This window comes from Danio rerio, chromosome 9 (assembly GCF_052040795.2).
Source record: "Danio rerio strain M-AB ecotype USA chromosome 9, GRCz13ab, whole genome shotgun sequence".
In the NCBI taxonomy this organism is placed as follows: domain Eukaryota; kingdom Metazoa; phylum Chordata; class Actinopteri; order Cypriniformes; family Danionidae; genus Danio; species Danio rerio.
Window position 1 is genome coordinate 48411674 of NC_141029.1, and position 23237 is coordinate 48434910.

General features: G+C 35.7%; 1 protein-coding gene and 1 long non-coding RNA gene across 6 annotated transcripts in view; both read left to right on the forward strand.

Moving 5' to 3' along the window:
• The window catches only part of LOC110440050 (uncharacterized), a 66082-nt gene extending 56715 nt beyond the window's left edge, over positions 1-9367 (forward strand). Inside the window, exon 4 of the long non-coding RNA XR_015499894.1 lies at positions 8390-9367. This is a non-coding gene — a long non-coding RNA (uncharacterized LOC110440050). The remainder of the gene's footprint in view (positions 1-8389) is intronic.
• A 1644-nt stretch (positions 9368-11011) lies between these two features.
• slc4a3 (solute carrier family 4 member 3) overlaps positions 11012-23237 on the forward strand; it is a 208714-nt gene continuing 196488 nt past the window's right edge. For 4 of the 5 annotated variants that reach the window (XM_087265860.1, XM_087265861.1, XM_087265862.1 and 1 more), the window contains exon 1: positions 18251-18368. The gene's annotated coding sequence lies outside the window, so the exon portion shown is untranslated. Of the gene's footprint in view, positions 11235-18120; positions 18369-23237 lie in introns of those variants that run through there. The other variant, NM_001423525.1, reaches the window with a different exon arrangement.

Sequence of the window (23237 nt, forward strand, 5' to 3'; positions counted from 1 at the left end):
CAAATACCATTTAAAGTAATAAATCATACAAATTTAAACAAACAAAGAGATACAAAAATGTTAAAATGCAAAATATATCTTATTTTAAAATGTTTTATAACCTTTATATGCATTTTAATTTTATTTCCATTTTTATTTATATGGCTAATAATTTAAGGAAAATAATTTAAGCAATTCTCTTGTAGACATTGCTAGTAAAAAAAATTTATTAGTTTAAGCATAAGTCTTAAATAGCTAAACGAAAACATTTAGGTCTTAAATAGTTTAAGCACTATTTAATTGCTAACCACTAAGCCACAGTGCCACCCTTTTAGTGCCACAACACTCTATTAAAAAATAAAAATAAATAAAAACTGCAATATTAATAAAAAGATTTGTTTTGATTAAAAATATGTTAATTTTTTGCAGTGTGTCAAAAGTACAACATTATACTTTAATTTAAAATCTGTGTATATTTGGACTTGTCAACGAATAAAGAGTTATCATCTTAAACTATAATTGTTGTTAAAGTTGTATAATCTAAGTCAGAGCATGTTTACTGATTCGTTCATTCTCAAAGGGAATGAATACACTATATTTACAACTACTAAAGTGTGCTTTTATTGCATAATAATAAACCCTGTCTACGCTTTTGGGTTTATTGACGTCTCATATGTACTACTGTATAGACTATTTAAAGACCTCAATACTGTTTATGAAATGACACCATAAAGACTGCTGTCATCGTGATTTATAGCATTTGTATTAACTATACAGTTGAAGTCAGAATTAATAGGCCTCTTGAATTATTACCCCCTCTGTATTATTTCCCCCCCAATTTCTTTTTTCAATTCAACACATTTCTAAACATAATGGTTTTAATAACTCATTTTTAATAACTGGTTTCTTTTATCTTTGCCATGATGACAGTACATGATATCTTACATTTCAAGATACTAGTATTTAGCCTAAAAGGCTTAACTAGGTTAATAAAGTTAATTAGGCATGTTAGAATGATAAGGCAAGTCCTTAGACCAGGGGTGGGCAAACTCGGTTCTGGAGGGCCGGTGTCCTGCACAGTTTAGCTCCTACTCTAATCAAACAAACCTGCTTATAGATTCTAGTGATCTTGAAGACACTGATTAGCTTGTTCAGTTGTGTTTGACTAGTGTTGGAACAAAACTCTGCAGGGACACCGGCCCTCGAGGATCAAGTTTGCCCATCGCTGCCTTAGACCCAATCAAACACCCGGCGCAGTAAAGCGCAAGATGTGTTTGACATGATTTGTTGCTATTTTTAGATCAGCGCAACCCTAATTTTATCGTTTTCCGCCATGTTGTTAAAATAGTAAATCCATTTGTGCCCCTTTGTGGCCTCATGGGTGTTTTGGCCTAGAAAAAAAGTGTGTTAAGGTGCATTGTTGGAGAGTTACTATTTTGATGAACTAAAATAGACTAAGGAGTAGACCAGCTGAAAGCAGGCCAAAAGTCCAGCCCAGAGCCGTTTGTTGTGCGCCTTAAACGCGTACACATTGCTTAATGCACACAGGACATGCAGCAATACACAAATATCTTTACAAATGAAAAAGAATTAAAGAGCCCATATTATACATGAAATAGGGTCATATCTTGGTTGTAAGGGTCTCCAACAACAATCTAATATGCATGCAAGGTCAAAAAACACTTTCATGGTCTTATAATCTGCATTTATTTTTACCTAATTATCCCAGCGACTCCTGTATGAATCGTCCAGTGATTCATTTGTTCCCAAACCCCTCCTTAGCGCGAAGCTAATCTGCGCTGATTGGACCAATGACAGTCTGTTGCGATTGGTCGACTGCCTTCAGTCAGAGAGTGAAATGTCCAACAGCTAATCAGCAATATAAAAGTAATCACAGTTCATACACGCTCGATAGTGTAAGGCGTGGATTTTAGCTGCCAGTGGGTCAATGTAAATACAGAATATGCATTTGAAAATACAGACGACTGACTATTTTATTGAGCAAATACTCCAAAAACAGTTGAGGAGATCTCCTAGCTTCTCACTCTGCTCTTTTCACAGACACACACACACATATTGCACACACACACGCACTTAACCCTGTTCCGGATGACAAGGCGCGCACACACCCAAACACACACACCTCCGGACGACAGCGCGCGCACACGCACACACACACGCACACACAGACACACACACTAATCCTCCTCCACGGAGCTCTGTAAACAAAGCAGCAGGCGTCGCGTTTTAAACGTGGCTTTGCACACGATATGAGAATAAAGCGAGTTAACCTCATACAGTACACGCGGTTACAAGTAACAAATCACAACTAAATACATTTGCAAGCTAGAGTCAACGAGGCAACTTTAATCGCACGTACTTACACTTGAGAAATGGAGTAAGAAACCCATCCTGACGTCCATCAGTAAGTTACTCTTTACTGATCCTTCCTTTAACAAACGCCGATGAAGTATTCTTTGTAGCATGTAGTTTGCAGAAGTTTCCAGTAGTTTCCAACTGCTTGGTTATAATGCTGACGTTTCATCTTTGGGTAGAGACTCGATAATATCCATCTGCAGTGTGACTTCAATCGACCGGCATGTTTGTGTGTGTGTTTGTGGGTGTGTGTATGTCTGGGTTTCTATGTCAGAGGGCGGGGCCTCAGGTTTGAAATCTCCCGGGTTTGCGCGTGCGCGTGAATAACTTGGTTTCATTCGTACGTCATGGCGAAACACCTAATGACTCGGTATCAAGGCGACTCGTTTGAAGCACTAGGAGTCGACTCTTTTATAGATGAATCAACAGTTTTAAACACTGTACACTAACAGATTTAAGCCTTAGCTGGATACTTCACTTCACTTAGAGCTGTGTTACACACTACATGGAGGGGAATTTTCAAAAACCCATAATATGGGCTCTTTAAGGGATTAAAATATTACCAAAAAAAAAATTTTTTTTTTTACATAACTATAAAAACCACTGCTTCTGTGCATCATCTCAGAAGGCTTTTTTCAGTTGAATTCATGACAATTTGCTTTTGTATAAGGTATTGTTATTATTACTATTAGCTGTATTATTTATTACATGCATATTTATATATATATATATATATATATATATATATATATATATATATATATATATATATATATATATATATATATATATAATTTTTTTTTTTTTTTTTTTAAATAAAAACAAGTTTAGATTTGTTTACCTGTGTGGTATTGGAGATGTATGCATCACCATTTGGGGCATAAGAATAGGACGTGTGTTTGGATTTAACTCAGTTTTTTGATCACACTTCATTATTATTGTTCATTTTTTCATTTGCTGGAAATAAGAACTGAATTTAGAAATAGTTTTGAAACAAATCTTTGTGCTTAACAAACAAAATTAAATATGTAGGCTAATGGATGTCTTCAGTGTGAGTTGCACCGTTTCCTTATCCATGAAAGTAATGGAGTAAAGAGGCCAAATGGAGAAGGCTTGTTCTTTATTCTCGTGCTGCAGATGGTTTGTTGAACTGTTTTCTTGTTGTTGAAGCGTTCAGCTTTTCCACTTACAAAGTCTGCCATGTAAATAGAAAATGCTCTATGGTGTGATGAAACAGACTCTTAACGTTAATGTGAGAAGACTCTGGTTTAATGCATGTTATGCTCAAAACACACCCATAATTCATTAAGAGAATAAGCTCAACCCTGTTAGACCATGTGCCACAGCGTGACTTGTATTTTTCATCCTTAAAATAGCAAAAGGGAATTCTGACACAACCTAAATGCTTTTGCGCCCTGTGCTTTAGACTTTGCGCTTAGATCATTAAAATAGAACCCATTGTATAACAATGGTTTGTTCAGTAGGGAAAAAAATGCTTAATTGGGTTGTTAATGTCACTATCACCAGTGATCTAACCCTCATAGATCACTGGAGAACATTCACACGGACTACAGTCCTGTTTCCATATGAACTACAAGTCCTGCCATGCACCACACACACACACACACACGTTCCAAGCCTCATTTGATTACACTCATACAGCTGATGCTTCTCATGTTTGCACACATTTATATGGCTCACTTTTGGCCCGTTTCCACTGACTGGTACAGCACAGTACGGTACGGGTCGGTACAGGTCACCTTTATCAGGCTTGCGTTTCCACTGCTAAAATGGTACCAATGGTACTCTTTTGGTGGGCGTGGTGTACAACAGAAAGTTTCAGTCAACGTCATTTTTACTCGAGTAAAGCTTTAAGGGTCGTTCACATATCATATGAGAAGCACTTCTCACAAAACAGATGCTTTATACACATAATACATCTGTATAAATGTTTATTACTAACCTTTCTATGAACATGAGTTGATTATAACTGCAGATCAATGGTAAGGCAAAATCACCTACTGTAACATCTGCAATTATATAAAGTATTGTGTATATGCACAATATATGAACACATACAGACCCTTACAGTCTCCGATATGTTACCAATTACAAAAAAACTACACACAGTGTAACCCCGCCGGTCCTACACCACCCAACCCGCTCCGAGCTGGTATCGAACCGGCGACCTTCCGCATGGGAGTTGGTTGCTCTACCAAGGAGGCTTAAGACCATGGCTTCTGTCACTAGAGCACCTTTAAAAGTCAGAGGAGTGAGGTTTACCTGCACAGCACACACTAGTTTGCCTCCGTTACACTCACCCCCCTAAACCTCACTCCCATCTGGGTCATGGCACCAATGTAACCCCGTCAGTCCTACGCCACCCAACCCGCTCCAAGCTGGTATCGAACCAGCGACCTTCCGCATGGGAGTCGGTTGCTCTACCAAGGAGGCTAAAGACCATGGCCTCTAGCATCTGTCGCTAGAGCACCTTTAGAGGTCAGAGGAGTGAGGTTTACCTGCACAGCACACACTAGGTACAGTACAGTACAGTACGGTTCGGTATGCCTTTTGACACTGGAAACAGCCATAAAAAAGTATGGTTTGGCCGTACCGTATACCGTACCACTCAGTGGGAACAGGCCATTTAAGACACTCATGGCTGAGGCTTGTTAAATTGTTAGTGAACATTTATGACGTGTTTTCCTTGCCTTCCATGTTTGAACATTGCTTTTTTGTTTGTTTACTCCTGTCTGCTGCCTGCCTTTTTTTGACTATCTGCCTGTTTATCGACCACGACTCTGTATTGCCCGTATACATCTGTTTGCTCCTGTGTTCGCTGTTGCTTGCCTGACTGTTCTCTGTTTAATAAACTTGCGTTTGGATCCACACTCCATTGTCAGCATCAACTCCATTGTAACAAGTAATATTGACCTTAAAATGGGTTTAAAAACTTTAAAAACTGCTTTTATTCTAGCCGAAATAAAACAATGAAGACATTCTCCAGAAGAAAAAATATTATAGAAAATACTGTGAAAAAATTCTTGCTGTGTTAAAAATCATTTGGGAAATATAAAAAAAAAGTTCATAATAATTTAATTTTGACATCAACTGTGTATATACTGTATGGGCTGGTGTTGAGCAACAGTTGCTGAAACTCTTGATAATGAGACTCAAACACAGCTGCTGAAGGCCATAAATACCTGAATAACTGTGGCTCGACAACACCTACCATCAAAACGAGAGACAGACATCAAATCCTTTCAGCAGCTGGATATCTGGATGTCTGCCCTGAGTTTTCCCCCCTTTAATAATATCACTTCTGTTTGCATGCAGACGTCTCCAACAACACTCCGAGACTCTGACCTGCAGTGCATCATGGTAGAAGGCCTGGTAAATGTCTTTGAATCAAACATACCATGGCTTTGTTAAGATAAACACATCCATCATGTGGGTTTGGAGTCTGGGTTGTACTGGCACGATCTTCAGCGTTTTCTGTCCAATGTAAACTCTACCAGCAGTGTGTGCTGAATATCTTGTAGACAGGCTTGCTGTGATTGACGTGTGCACTGGAAAATATGATGAGATTTGATTGTAGTTTTTAAGAATAGTTTGCATTTATTTTAGCATAACATTTTACCTCTGCATTTTTAGTTTCAAGCTTTAGTGTTTTGTTTTCATTGTGTGTAATTTTTATTAGATTTATTGCAACATATGAATAGTTTTAGATTTAAAAAAAAAATGAAGCACTATTTTTAACTGCATTTCCTATTTTTTTATGTTTGTTTTTTAATAATAAATGAATACTTAATAATAATAATAATAATAATAATAATAATAATAATAATAATAAAAACAACAGCTTTCCAACTGGGTTGTGACATAATATGCTGGAAGTTGGGGGTTCATTCCACAGTGGCAACCGAATAAAGTCGAAGGAAAATGAATTAATTATTGTTGTTGTTTTCATTCATTTGCATTTTCCTTCAGCTTAGTCTCTGATTTATTAGATTTACCACAGCGGGATGAACCGCTAACTGATCCAGTATATGTTTTACACAGTGGATGCCCTTCCAGCTGCAACCCAGTTCTGGGAAACATCCATACACACTTATTCACACACACACACACACACACACACACACAATATGGCCAATTTGGTTCATTCAATTCACCTATATAGCACATGTCTTTGGACTGTGGGGGAAACTGGAGCACCCAAAGGAAACCCATGTCCCCCATGCACGGGGACATGCAAACTCCACACAGAAATTGGCTGTAGTGTATGTGTGTGATTGAGTGTGTATGGGTGTCTCCCAGTGATATTAGATATGATGCTTTTATTTAGAACATGGTTTAAATCAGCCTTTAGGCTCTATAGTCAGACTCGCTCCTTGATCTGGCAACCTTTGCCTTTGCTTGCCTTTTGATCCAGAAATGTAATACCTAGTTCAACCACTGGTTGTCAAACTTACATACTGCACCTTTAAAATGCTTTGGTAAAACTGTAAAAAAAAATGGCATGCCAGTAAAAGCAACATAAACTTGAAAAATAATAAGAGAATAACACTAATTTTAGCATTTTAAAGGTGCAGTATGCAAGTTTTAATACCTCATTTCTAATAACTGATTCATTTTATCTTTGCTATGATGACAGTAAATAATGTTTTACTTGATATTTTTCAAGACACTTCTATACAGCTTAAAGTGACATTCAAAGGCTTAACTAGGTTAATAAGATGAACTAGGCAGGTTAGGGTAATTAATCAAGTTATCGTATAATGATGGTTTGTTCTGTAGATTATCGAAAAAATATATAGCTTAAAGGTGCTAACAATTTTGACCAAATAAGACAAGAACAAATAAGACTCTCCAGAAGAAAAAAATATGATCAGACATACTGTGAAAATTTCCTTGCTCTGTTAAACATCATTTAGGAAATATTTAAAAAAGAAACTAAACTTCAAAAGGGCTAATAATTCTTACTTCCACTATATATATATATAATTTTTTTATTATAATTTTTTTTAGGTCAATATCTTCATTTTGCTGGACAATTTTTTAATGCCAACCATCCTCTTGCCACTCACAGTTGTATTTGTGTTTTATGAAGACTCTCCATATAGTCGTTATGTATTTCATAAAGAAAAAAAACTACTTACTATATAGCTTTAGCCTACCTCTAAACCTACCCTCACAGAAAACCAGTGCCACATTTTGTAAGTCAAAACACATCAAGTAGGATTTTATGCATTTTGATTTACGAGGACACAAAGCATGCCTTCTTAAACCATACTAAAAAAAATAGCTCATTTGATTTACTAAGTTTTTTAAGTGGTTACAAAGAATATACAGTTGAAGTCAGTTTTATTAGCCCCCCTTTGATTTTTTTTTTATTTGATTTTTTTTTCAGTATTTCCCAAATGATGTTTAACAAAGCAAGGACATTTTCACAGTATGTCTGATCATATTTTTTCATTTCGAAAAAGTCTTATTTGTTTTATTTCAGCTATAGAATAAAAGAGGTTTTAATTTTTAAAAATCATTATAAGGACAAAATTATTAGCCCCTTTAAACTATATATTTTTTCGACAGTCTACAGAACAAACCATCATTATACAATAACTTGCCTAATTACCCTAACCTGCCTATAACCTAAATAACCTAGTTAAGCCTTTAATTGTCACTTTAAACTGTATAAAAGTGTCTTGAAAAAATATCTAGTCAAATATTATTTACTGTCATCATGGCAAAGATAAAATAAATCAGTTATTAGAAATAAGTTAATAAAATTATTGTTTAGAAATGTGTTGAAAAAATCTTCTTTCCTTTGAATCTTATCATATTAATTGTTTGTGACTACTTACCTTAAGACAAATTAGTAAATACAATGAAACATTTTTTTGTTCAGTGTATTCAGTGTTTTTTTTTTATTTTTTATTATGTTGATTTACAATTGTATGTCCTCATAAATCACATAAGTACACACACATCGTCTGTCTCACTATAGCTGATAATGTCTGCCCTCCTCCAGGCCCATGTGACGCATGCAGGAATGCTGGATCTGTGTTTTTCTGGGATTCACGTCGGAGGAGGAGATCTCTTTTAAAGCACCGTCACCAGCAGGCAAGCGGCCAGTCTGGGCAATGAGCTCTGTAAACAAGATATCAGACAGATGGCTTTTAAAATTAAAGGAGAAAGACAGAGAGCAGATAAGAAAAGCAATTTAAGGAGGAGCTTTTTAGAATAATGAATGGGTGTGATTTCACTGTAACTGTAAAAGTGAAAGATTTAAGGGAGGCTGGGGGCAGAACTGAAGGTATTTTAATTATATCGCTCTCAGACTTTAATATATTTGTATTTGTGCCACAACTAGTTGTATAATTAAAATATTTACATGTATAAATGATGGGGGGTGAAAAAGAAAAACTTCAAAAAACTTAGCTGCTGGTATTTGGTGATCTCCAGAAACGTATATCGGGATACATAATCAGAATAAGCCTGGGTTGTGTAAATAGTGATAAATGCTATAATATATTCATTTTAATACACTTCAACACATTATGGTTTAAAACACTATAGTATTTACTATTTATATAATTTTTTTCATGTGGGATAATGCACAAATACAGTTGAAACCAGAAGTTTACATACAGTTGAAGTCAGAATTATTAGCCCTACTGTTTATTTTTTCCCAAATTTCTGTTTAACGGAGAGACACATTTCTAAACATAATAGTTTAAATAACTAATTTCTAATAACTGATGTACTGGTAACACTTTATAATAACTACACACAATGAACCATTTATTAAGCATTAGCATCTAGTGAATTCATCAAATGTTAAGCATTAACCCTACATTAATAAACGTTAGTAAGCAGTTTATAACTGCAGCTACAAATGCTGTTTTCTTGGCTTAAAACCATATGTTTAATGTTCTTATTGAATGTACTTTCATACTTTTTTTAATGATTTATTTTTCATTACTAAATAAAGTACTGCATTATTTACAAACAAGTAGTATTTAAGAGTAGTTAGAGGTTTTTAAGATAATTCAGAATGAGTTCATAAATGATTAATAAACTATTTAAATCAAGGTTTTTACATCTTAATATTCAAGCATATATTAATGTTATGTATGTTAACAAATGCTTTATTAACTCAACTTCATGCAGTTTTGTGACCTAATCTAAAGTGAGGACTATTTATGCTTTATAAATCTCTTATAAATGACAATTAAAGGCTCGGTATCAAATAAACAATAATCATTGCAATCTTATCTAAAAAGTAAAATTACTGTAAATATTAAACATTGCTGAATAACAGGAGTGTCAAAATACGACATACAATTGGATAAAACAACAACAATATATTAATTTGACAATATAATAAGATGCAATGTTTAAACTCTACAGTAATTTTTATTTTAGATCAGGTAACACAGATTTACTTTTCATTTGATGTAGTTTGATTTGTGTATCTTCAAATGAATAGAAATGAATAATGTTGTTAATGTACTTTTTTCCTTTTTAACTGATTCTTTAATTGTCATTTATAATACATCACAGGTTGTCATAGTTCAAAAATGAACCAATGTGATGTGAATATAGAACAAACTTCAGCTTAGTAAAGCAGGCATGGCAAAATAGCGCTATTTACTTCTGCTTTGTTGTTAAATGAAATAAAATCTATAATATCGATGCTGTAAAAGAATGAAGATAAAAACAGTCACATTTATCAAGATTTTAGTGGCTGAACAACACTTCTGTGCATATAACCCAATTATAACAACACAATCTACGTCAGCTTTGCGTGACTAAAAGAGTTTTAAAACAGAACATCTAACAAAATTACTTCAGCCACGGTGTCGTCCTTCCTCAAGTGAGCAAAAGTAACTCCAATGTTGATTCAGGATTTTAATGTTTTGATTTAGCAATTGATTTTACTGATGTTATTGTCTCGTCTGCACATGATCTCGCAGCACGTGCATGCAATTAGTGGATCTGGTGAACAGAGGTGCACAGTTGTAAAGATCAACATTCACTGACAGACAGTTTAGTCTCCTTATCAGAATTTTGGGAAATGTCTGCCTGACAATATTTAATTGGATGAACATTTTTAAGTTTCATGTCTTATGTAAAGGAGGCCATCTAGTGCTGTGCAAGTAAACCTCACTCCTCTAGAGGCTCCTCAGATGCTACAGTAGAGCAATCAACTCCCATGCGGAAGGTCGCCGGTTCAATCCCAGCTCGAATCGGGTTGGGTGGTGTAGGACCGGCGGGGTTACACATACCTTACACATTACTTTAATCATTAGTGGAATGGGAAAAGACTTTCAACCAGCACAACACAACATGTTTAAAAAGACACTGACTTACTGCACCTTTAAAATATTCCCTGCACGGATGAGATAGGACGATCCTCTCCCTCATTTAATTTAATATGGTTTGATCTTGCTTTAAAAGCTCATGAATATTTTAAAGATTTTGCTGACACTGACATTCATATTCACTGAGTGAATGTTAACTAGTTTAATTCATCTTCATTAGGTTTTAAAAGAAAAAAAAATAGTGTTTAAATAGCACTTCCTTTTACATTTTATTTTCATTGTAAAGGTCACAGAAGAAGATCAGAAACCAGAACTGTGAGTAAAATGTAAACAGTTTATTAAAAACAGTGGAAGATGAAGATATTAAGACTAAACAAGAATCTATTGCAGCTTGGAAGTGAAGTAGTGGATCGAATGATATGGAGGAACCAGAGGAAGGATGAATGGAACCAGGTTCATGGAAGGAGTGGGAGACAGAGGCAACAGATGAGCATCACACTAGGAAGTAGGGAGATAAGGAACACTGGAGATAACAGGTAAACAGGACAGGTAAGTAATACTCTGAGAAAGCTAGATTGCACCGACTGTGAGTGTGAGTCCTTCTGACAATCAATAAGGCCGGACACTGAGTGAGTGGAGGTGCTGGGTTATATGGGGCTGGTGTAAATGGCAGGGGATGGCGTGCAGGTGCGAGCTAATCAAAACTCAGGTGAGGGTGATCGGAGTGATTGGGGTGACTGAGAGTAGGGATAACCTGGCCTGGGTGTCACAGAAACTGGAAAACTGGAAGTTGAATCAATTATTTATTCCTTCATTCATGTTTTTTTCACCTTTGTCCCTTTATTAATCTGGGGTCGCCACAGCGGAATGAACCGCCAACTTATCCAGCACATTTTTTTACGCAGCGAATGCCCTTCCAGCCGCAACCCATCACTGGGAAAGTTGAATTAATTAGTGCTTTAATAAAATTGAAGGTTTAAGGATTTATTCCAATATAAAATCCGGTAACACTTTATTTTGATGGTCCTTTTAAGTACTAGTTGACTGACTGCTTAATATCTGTTGATACTGCTCCTTCAACAGACATTTAACTAAAAAAACTTTGCAAGTACATGTGGACTTACACTAACCCTAAACTTAACCCCAACCCCAACCTAACAGTCTACGTACAATCTAAAGAGAATTAGTTGACATATAGATGCAATGCAACTTAAATTCAATAAACAGACCATCAGCGTGACCTAAAATCCTATACATAAGCAATTATAATACCTATATGCTAACAATGCTGAAAACAAAACTATATTTATAATTCCAAATCATCACAAAATAAAATCCAATTCAGTTCAAATCATGTTTATTTGTATAGCACTTTTTACAATGTAGAAAGTGTCAAAGCCACTTAACCTAGTTCTGGTAAAGTCCAGATTGCAGAGTTTAAGTTCAGTTTAGTTCAGTGTGGTTTAAATGTCACTGCTGAAAGTTTAAGCACTGAAGAGCCAATCAACTGATATCAACTGAGTCCTGATCTGAGCAAGCCAGTGGCGAGGAAAAAAAACTTCACCAATTGATGAAGTGAAGGGGGGAAAAAACCTTGAGAGAAACCAGGCTCTGTTGGGCACAACCTTTATTCTTCTGGCCAAACTTCCTGTGCAAACAATTTAACTTTTGAAAATCACATCTCCCATGTCACAAAAATACGCCTTCATTCATCTGAGAAAAGTTACGAAGCTATCCATCTCAGATGCAGAATAGCTAGTTCATGCTTAATAACCATAACTTCTAGGCTGGATTATTGTAATGCTCTGTTTGCTGGTTGCCCAGCATCCTCTATTAATAAACTTCAGCTAATACAAAATGAGTTCTTACCAGGTCTAGAAAATTTGATCATATCAATCTAATTTTTTGCTCTTCAGTGTTTAGACTCTCAGTAATGATTTCAAACCACACTGAACTGAGCTAAACTGAACTGAACTTAAACACTAAAAACTGAACCACCCTGATCCAGTTACTATGACCATTTATGTGAAGCTGCTTTGACACAATCTACGTTGTAAAAGCGATGTACAAATAAAGCTGAATCGAATTGAATTGAATAATTTTATTCTCTTTACACTGGCTGCCTTATTGATTATAAAATATTACAACTTACCTATAAAGCTTTAAATAATCTAGCTCCTGTTTATCTAACCAACCATCTGTCTTGCTACAGTTCAACCCGTTCTTTAAGATCTCAAACCTTAAGGATTCTGGTAGGACCTAGAATAGGTCAAGTAGAGGAGGTCAAGCCTTCTCATACATGGCTCCTACTTTGGAATAGCCTTCCTGATAATGTCCGAGGCTCAGACACACTCTCTTAGTTCAAAACTAGATTAAAGACCTGTCTTTTAGTAAGCATACACTCAATGCATCACACAACGGTATGATGCATGAATGTGCTCCACGCAGGTGAGCTGGCTTGACAACCACCTGCAGTACACACTCCTCATTAATACACCAGACATTGTGTTAGAAACTCTCATATGCTTTACATGTTTGTTTCTATGTTTGTGTATATAACTGCTATTTTCATTTATAACACTCCATTTTTGCATCTCGTTTAAATACACTACGAACAGCAGCTATGCTAATTATTATTTTTTGTTTTCTATTTCCATTTGGGCATACTTATTCTGATGTCCCTAGAGACTATACAGAACCATTGATTCGGTTAAAACATGATGAAATATTTCACATGTAGTCATAGCTAAAAAATAGAAATAAGAAAGATTTAGCCACAAGGAGGCAGCATAATCTGAAAGTATAGTTTACTGAAGAGTTTTGTCCATGTATTTCTGTGCATCTTTCACAAACTGTGCTATTCATTAATTTTCCTTTGTCTTAGTTCCTGATTTATCAGGGGTTGCCACAGTGGAATGAATCGCCAACAATTCCAGCATGTGTTTTATGCAGCATGCCCTTCCAGCCACAATCCAGAACTGGGAAAAACCCATACTTTCATTCACACACAGTCATACACGATGGCCCATTTAGCTTAATCAGTTTACCTGTAGTGCAGGGGTGGCAAACCCTGTTCCTGGAGAGCCACCTTCTAGCAGATTTTAGTTGCTACCCATATCAAACACACCTGAACCAATTAATTAGGACCTGAACACCATGTGATAATTACAGGCAGGTGTGTTTGATATGGGTTGCAACTGAAATCTGCTGGAAGGTAGCTCTCCAGGAACAGGGTTGGCCACCCCTGCTATAGTGCATGTCTTTGGACTGTGTAAGAAAACCAGAGCACCAAGAGGAAACACACATGAACACTGGGAGAACATGCAAACTCTACACAGAAATGCCAACTGGCCCTGCCAGGACTCAAACCAGCAACCTTTTTGGAATGAGGCGACAGTGCTAACCACTGAGCCACCGTGCCACCCATCATACTGTACTTATTGACATACAAAATCAGATTGCTATTAAAAGCTTGGAGATTGGACATAAAAAACATAATTATTTTCTTATATCAAGTGTAAATGTAGAAATTAGCCATCATTGGGTCTAGAAAGGGATCCTTTTTCTAAAATAAAATGATCGAATTGAGGTCAGCATCTCCATTTATTTATTTATTTTTTTGCAAGACACGTGAGTAACCTCTCATGACTGATTTATTATTGAATAAAACCTAAATAAATAATCATCCTCGCTCTAAATGCAACTGTTCCTCATCTGAAAAGCATTAGGATCATCCAAGGTAAACACTGTGTTTCCATGTTCTGGATTAATCTGCTCTCTATTATTTCATAAAGCAGCTGTTGTGTTGTATCATGAGAAGAGCTTCTTGGCTTTTGTGCGTCACTTCGGTGAAATGACGGGAGAAATCAATGACAACAAAACAAGCGATTAGGGACTACAAAATATGTAATTTGTTTGTTTGGAAAGGGGCCCATGATGAATTCATCAGTCCAACGCTGCATTCGTTTCAGAGCCGAATGCTGGGTTAATTTTGCTGCAAGGCACTGAATAGGAAATGAGTTATATTTCTGACTCAAATCTGACAGCTCACAGTTTCTGATTCTGAAACAAGCATATGTATTTTAAAAAGAAAGGTTTGTGAATCTCAAAATGAGTAAAACGATATGTTATAATTTACAGTAGGGTATTGAACACGTCATGTTTTTACTGGGAAAAAATACTTGAAGACTTCATATGCAAAAATCTCTAAATGCCGTCTTAAATGTTCCTCAAAAATAAGCGTTTTTATCAGACTCCTGTGTGTATGTTCAGTAAGATCACTTTTATGGCAAAAAATAAGTCCTTTTCCTGGTCTTTAAAGTGAAATATCTCAACATGAACAAAATAGGCTGATGTTCACTGGATATTTCAACCGGCACTTAGAGGTTTTTGCATCTGAATTCTTCATTTCTAAAGGAGCTGTTGTAATGGAATTGATTAAGATTTTGGTAAAAACCCAAAAAATACCAACATAAAAATATAACAAAACGAAAATCTGAAAAGGTTACATGTAATAACAATGTCATTTGAACTACTGAAATGTGTTAAATACTTTACAGAAAAAGTTTTTTTAATGATGGAAGCTTAAAGACGCCTCTTATATGGAGAATGAATTCACATGCATTGCTCTGGTGTGAGTTTTTTACAGACTTCAATCGAGTGTAGAAATCTTGATGGTTCTGTGGGTCTCGTCTATCAAATCTGAACTTTATTTGTATTTTCTATTGGATTCAGGTCAGGTGATTGGCTGGGCCATTCTGCAGCTTGATTTTCTTTCTGTGAATGCATTTGAGAGTTTCCTTGGCTTTGTTTTGGATGGTTGTCTTGCTGAAATGTCCACCTTGGTTTCATCTTCATCATCCTGATTATGTCGATGTTGGACTGAAGCAGAAAATATTAATTTACTATGAGGAAGGGCAGAGGGCTGCTGAAGAACTACTGAGAGAATTTAGCTGCTGTCTGGGCATTCACTGCCTTTCTACACCTCCCTTTCTTCATATGTTCAATACTTTTTCCTTGCGTCATTTCATTTTTTTGGCATAACTTACTAAAATGTCTTATTTCTTACTAATTCGTTTAGTTTTCTTTGCATGTAGTTGAAGTCAGAATTATTAGTCCCCCTGAGTTATTAGCTCCCCTGTTAATTTTTTTTTCTCTAATTTCTTTTACGGAGAGCAGATTTTTTTCAACACGTTTCTAAACATAACAGTTTTAATAACTCATTTCTAATAACTGATTTATTTTTTTCGTTTCCATGATGACAGTAAATTATATTTTACTAGATATTTTTCAAGACACTTCAATTCATCTTAAAATGACATTTAAAGGCTTAACTATGTTAATTAGGTTAATTAGGCAAGTTATTGTATAACAATGGTTTGTTCTGTAGACTATTGAAAAAAATCTAGCTCGAAGAGGCTAATGATTTTAACCTTAAAATGGTGTTTAAAAATTTTAAAACTGATTTTATTCCAGCCAAAATCAAACAAATAAGACTTTCTCCAGAAGATAAAATATTATCAGACATATCGAAAAATTTCATTGCTCTGTTAAAATTTGGGAAATATTAAAAAAAGAAAAAAAATCATAGAGGGGGTAATAATTCTGACTTCAACTGCATATGGATTTATTTGGTTATCAATATCTGGTGAAAATTTCAAGTGGAATGGGCATTATTTTCTAATTAATCAATGGACTGGAGTCAATTATTCCACTTATACTATGGTTCCTGCATCTAAAGACATTGTTTAGATGTTGAATTTTAAAACTTTTGTCAGGTGTTTATCCTCAAACTTCTTCTAGTTTTTTAAGCATTTCATCCTATAGTATCTGGATGCAGACTTTGATTTACAAACATAGCAATCGGATTCTAGTCCAGTTAAGGACGATTCCACATAACAGTTCAAATGAATGTGAAATCATATTTGATTAAATGGTAATATCAAGAACTGTAAAGACCTGTTAAACTCACACATTGAATGAATCCAGTTGGGAATTATGTTGTGTTCAGAACTCAAAGTCTATAGACCATTTTGAGGGATGTAAACAAGAACAATGGTCCCAACGTATGTCCTGTTTTACATTTTTCATTTCTAAAGCTTCTGAGAACCCAGAAAGAGCCACATATTGATAAATATTGTCATGATAGCCGTTTTAACATTAAAAAGTGTTATAAATACAAAGTTATAATTGAATGGCGTCTTGATACAGTTATCAAACAGTTCCACAGCAAGCAGGAAATGTTTATGGTCCAATGACATGGCCATGTTGTAATGGTCTAGAAAATATAACACACACACAAACACACACACACACACAGACACACACTGCAAAGTAAAAACTTTCCCTGACATGCATTCTCCCAAGATGGACCGTCTGTAAGGAAAGCAAAGCATACTGCCATTAATAATTAAGCAAACTTTCTTCTCATAGGATAAGGACATGCAGTCTCATGAATATTTATGTACTTACCTAATGAACTACAGTTACAGTAACAATACAGGAACAATTTACTGCTATATTTTTTTTTTTTATTGCTAACATTTTTTTTTAAAGATGAACTTCTCTAAGAACTATAATTTACAATCAGACAAATAAGAAATGTTACATTTAATCTCTTCCCAACCTTTAAATTATGCAGCATTCTACTTTTAAAGTAGAGTTTGAATAAAGATAACTGAATAGGCTATACAAAAATAGCAAAAAATAAACAATAAAAAAATAAAAATAAAATAAAATAAATTCAAATACAAAAACCTTGAGGCGATGCAGTGGCGCAGTAGGTAGTGCTGTTGCCTCACAGCAAGAAGGTTGCTGGGTCACTGGTTTGAACCTCAGCTTGGCCTAGTTGGCGTTTCTGTGTGGAGTCCAAAGACATGCGGTACAGGTGAATTGGGTAGGCTAAATTGTCTGTAGTGTAAGAGTGTGTGGATGTTTCCCAGGGATGGGTTGCAGCTGGAAGGGAATCCGCTGCGTAAAAACGTGCTGGATAAGTCGGTGGTTCATTATTAAAGGGACTAAGCAGACAAGAAAATGAATGAATGAATGAACAAAAACCTTGATTTAAAATAAATGAATAATAATAATAATAATAATAATAATAATAATAATAATACCTTTTATTTATACTTTTCTAAGACCCAAAGCCCTACAACAACAGAGAGATCAAACATGCAATAAAATAAAAGTATACATTAAAAAAGTTCTAGAATACAAACACAGAATAATCAAGATTATAAATAAATAAATAAATAAATTAGTCAAGTAAATAAATAAATAAATAAATGAATGAATGAATGAATAAATGCAGTTCCAACGTGTGCAAAAGAACTTATAAGCTCTGTATTTTCCATATTATATTTTACACAAATAAATAATTTTAATGCATATTTTAAAGCATATTTTGGATCTCAAAATAAATGTTTTTACTTTTCAGGAAGGTGGCATGATACCATTTGAGGTTCAGTGCATGGCATCAGATGGAATATCCCTGATGTACAGCACCATCTAGCGGCTGAAGTGAGCATCACTCTCTGATGAGAGAGAGAGAGAGAGAGAGAGAGTCTGTCAGAAGGGGGAGAAACCGAGCAGCTTGAGCGCTTCACTATGGACCAGTACGGCTGGTGCGCTCTCTGACCGATCGCCTTCACCTTATTTTGCCTGGAAAACTCTCCAAACACACAGGTAGGCGAACACGACACACACAGACATCATTTGACGCGGCTTCACCCGCGTTCATGACGGCACTATAATGAGGAATAGCGCAGATCATCTCTGCTATCATGGATACTGGTGCGTGGAGGCGCTCCTTCTAGAGCCTATGGGAGAAACGAGTCCCCGTGGATGTGTGATGATGGCAGGGGTGTGTGCTCAGCAACAATGCTATAATTTAGGATGCGTTAAATGTGTGGACGAGTCATTAGTGTGGATGACGAGATGCTCGTGGGGAGTAGATGGGAGTGAGGTGTCGAATTTTACGCGTTGAATACTATGGTTTTTAGTGTATGCAGATATGTTGTGGAAACTGTCATTTACGCAAAGCTTCGGTGATAGAATGATGTGCTTATTGTAAGTATCTTTAAAGCTGCAACAAAGGGCAGCGCGTGTGTTGCGCACCTGAGAGGGTTAAAGCTGGAAAGATGCTGAAGTGGGTTACTCGAGCTGTAGTCATTCTGAACATGCGTGAAGTTATTAGCGCAACACTGTAGCTGAATAGATTAAAACATTTAACAGAAACTGATTCAATGACAAGGGTGTACAGTATTTAAAAAAACAATAAATAATGTCATTGCACCTGTTTTAGGGGGACCTGTTTACATTTAATTCAAATCTTTATTTCTATGGCGCTTTTTTTTACAATGTAGATTGTGTCAAAGCAGTTGTAGTAAACTGAAATGGCTTCAGTCCAGTTTTCACAGTTGAAGTTCTGTTTAGTTTACTTCAGTGTAATGTAAATGTGTATTTTAACCCTGGTGTATCCTTGTGAATATTTTTATTATAGGTGGGCATGGATCATTTTTTAAAAATCTAGATTAATCTCACTGTAATCTTAGAATTAATCTATATTAATCTAGATTAAAATGGCTCATTTGAATTCTGCCGAAGGCATTCAGAATATGTGTGCTACCCAAATAATGACTAAAATTAAGTCATTGAGAACGGGGTTCTCAAGCCAGGTGGCGCATTAGACCAGGGGCTCATCTCCTGTTTCTAAAATGCATCACAAACTGCTTGAGAAACTGTTCTACTATGATAACTGGTGATTTTTAATAAGATGTACTCGTGTTTACTGTTTTTTCAGTTAAACATGAATTATGAACTGTAGGCCCACATGAGCTCGAGCTTTGATCACCTTAATCATAAAAAAAGTAATAACTGAACTAAACAGAATGGAATTAAGCCATGGAGTATGCGTATATTAGTGGCATTATTGAAGTAAACATCGCAATCAAACTAGTTTGTCAAGGGCATGAATGAAATGTTCGTGAGTGAATGAACTGTCGAACTGCAGTTAAAGCCACCCAAAATTACAGGCAACTCTTACATGAAAGCATGCACTTTACATCTTACACCTTTCATTATATTTTTGTCAATAAAGGCCAATAACTAGACTACATATGTCCATGTAAACATAGTCAGTAGTGTCGTCGAAGTAAGTGAAAGATCCAGAAGGGCATCCTGCTGATTTGATTCAGAAGGGCACTTTTTTGTCAAACTCGGTTTGACTTTCATTCACCGTCATTTGTTTTAAAAAACACCCGCTCCATTTTATCTGTATATGTTTTACCCGAACGCATAAACTCTACAGGTGCCTGATAGAGAGATGTGGAGCTAACACTAATCAGATTCACTCTATAGTGAACTGCATCTATGTTAGCACGTCACGTTTGATGTGGTAATTTCACAGTAGGAATACACACAGGTTTGAAGACTCTTTCTTGCCACCTACAGTGCAAGGTGAAAGTCATCATAGCTTGCACAAAATAGACCCAGCTCCCAACCCAACTTTGAGAATACATTAACAGCGATATTTTTTATTGCGCAATAAGAGTCTTATGTTAATGCCGATAACTGCCCACCACTAGTTTTTATATTTTTACTAGACTTTTATTGTCTTTTTGACACAGCATGCATTTCAAATGTTAATATTTCATCCTTACTTCCCAGATGAAATAATACCTTAGTAACTTATAGTAAATACTAAAGTACTTCCGAACCGTACTTTAGTGAAATACTTGAATTATTCAGTTGTGGTACAACAGCTATAGTAATATTATCAAATTATCCAATACTATCCCAAGTTTTCTGTTCTATATTATACTACAATGCACCATCGCTTATAGCAAAATCTAAAGTATACTACATATAGTTAACTATAGCTAAAGGGATAGGAGCTTGAGGGCAAAATTTTTCTCACTGAAACCAATTAAACCCCAAGTGACACAAGAAAATGATACATTCTTTGTTTTAAATGCTTTTTTTTTTTGCTGGAAAGCTTCAAACATTTTGCTTAAAAATACAATTGTTTACACTTGGGCGGCACAATATATTGAACAATAATTGTTATCACAAAAATAATACATTTAATATCCATATTGCAGAGAAGTGCAACAAATTAAATGCATTTCATGTGTGCAATTGTGTGCTGCATGCATAGGTTGTGTATCCAATCTGACCAATCAGATGTGACCTAGACTATCTTCATCCACACCTCTTCAGTGGGTACTGTTAGGTGCACCTAGAGCTGTAAATAAACGCTAATGCCAGGATTTGTGGTGTTTTAAAATCTGAGGGCTCTGTTTTGACGATCCATGTGCAAAGTCCAAAGCACAGTGCGCAAAAGCATTAAGGGCGTGTCAGAATCCACTTTTGCTATTTTAAGGACAGAAAAATCCACTTTGCGCTGTGCGCATGCTCTAACAGGGTTGTGCTTATTCTCTTAATGAGTTATAGGTATGTTTTGAGAATAAACCAATCAGAGTCTTATCTCCCATTCCCTTTAAAAGTCAGTTGGGTTGCGCCATAGCGCATTTGCTATTTACATGGCGGACTTTGTAAGTGGAAAAACTGAACTCTTTACTAGCGAGAAAACAGTTAAACAGACCATCTACAGGCAAGAATGAGAGATGAGCCTCCTCATTCTTTACTTTCACTTTCACTCTCATGGAGAGGGAAACTTCTTGTACGCACAGACATCCATTAGCCTATACATTATTAATTTTGTTTATTAAGCGCAAAGATTTGTTTCCAAATTATTCCTAAATTCAGTTCTAATTTCCAGCAAATGAATAAATGAACAATAAAAACAAAGTGTGGTCAAAAAAACTGAGTTTTATGCAAATACACATGCTGTGCCCCATGTGGTCTTAAACCTGACAGGTGGGCAAATTTGTTTTTAATAAAACAAATATAAATATGCATATAATAAAAACTACTACTACTAATAATAACATTATAGAAAAGCAAATTGTTATGAATAAACTTAAAAAGCCCTGCGAGATAAAGAAGGCATTTAGGCAGTGGTTTTTATTTTTGTGTAGGCTAGAAAAATAATAATTTTGTAATATTTTAATCCTTTAATTCTTTTTCATTTGTAAAGATATTTTCATATTGCTGTACACCCTCTGTGTACAAATAACACGCTCTGCGCTGGACTATAGACCTGCTTTAATCTGGTCTATTGTGCAGTCTATTTTAGCTCCTCAAAATAGCAACACGCCAGTAATGCGTCTTAACACACCTCCTTTTTTAGACCAGAACCTAGAACCTTTTAGCCTATGGGTGCACATATGAGCGCAAATGCATTTGCTGTTTAAACAGCGTGGTGCAAAACTTCAAAATGACTCTTCTGTCAAGCTGAAACTAGCAAACAACAATTGTGTCGTGCCTTGTGCTGCATTGCGCTGGGTGTATGATATTGCCCTAAATGTTTGTGCTTTAAAAAAAAAAAATTAGCATAAATATGAACCAAAAATATGATACTTGTGTATTTTGGTATGATAACATAAATAATTAAAAAATTGCAAATAAAATAGAATTTTGCAAGTAAGTTGTATCTTTATCACAACACTAACACCATCACAAATTGCATATTTTCCCAGAATTGTGCATCTCTTAAAACTTATAACCCTTTGACAGACTTCTAGCTAATACAGATGATAAAGCATTTTTTTAAATTGTGTTTTACAAATAGCAACTTTTTTTTTTTTTAATAAACAGTTGGAATTCATTAAAAAGATTCACATTTTTTTTTGTTAAAAACTATGGTGGCTGGCAGAGCTCAAACATGCTAAGTTAAGAAAACACATGCAAATAGAAAAACACTAACAAACTGAGAAAACATCTTCACCAATTTGACATAATACGCAAGTTTTCACAACACATGCAAATACAAATAGTGCAGACCACAACAGAAATGTGTTGGTGGACACAAATAAGTGCTAACCTCTGCTGCTTCTAGTTTAGAATCACAGGTGTTTTTTCAACCTAGGCTCATTCTGAAAACGTAGCCCTATCTACATTTCTGGACATTGCGAATTATGTTGCCAGAAGTCAATATAGCTGCATTTTGTCTGTAAAACGAATGCTACCGGCTGGTATGACGCTGTTTCTTTTCGCACTTACTAGCTGACTGATTACCTCCGTATGAATGACTTTCCTGCTGTTACCAGTTTGTCCAGTGGCTCACCACGTACGTTGGCGGACTTGAGATGCAAAGAGGAGTTGACCGTGACGACGAAGTGGTTCGAGTCCAGTGAAAAACGATTCCAGAAAGCGTGTAAGATAAAAGCAAAAGCTTAAAAAATAAAATAAACAAGTAAACAACAGCGTGAGAATGTGGGAAAATCTAAAAAAGTAGTAAAATCAGAGGGCTTTTCTTTTTCTGGATTGCTTTTGAAAACACTGTCGGTCGGGGTTAGGGAAGTGGGTGGGCACTGGTCAATCGGTGCTTTTTAAAACACTATTGGTTGGTTTAGTGAAAGGGGTGGATGCAGAGATTGGTCGGTCAGTGTTGACAGTGACCTCTAGTGGATTTACGTGAGAAGAGCAGGT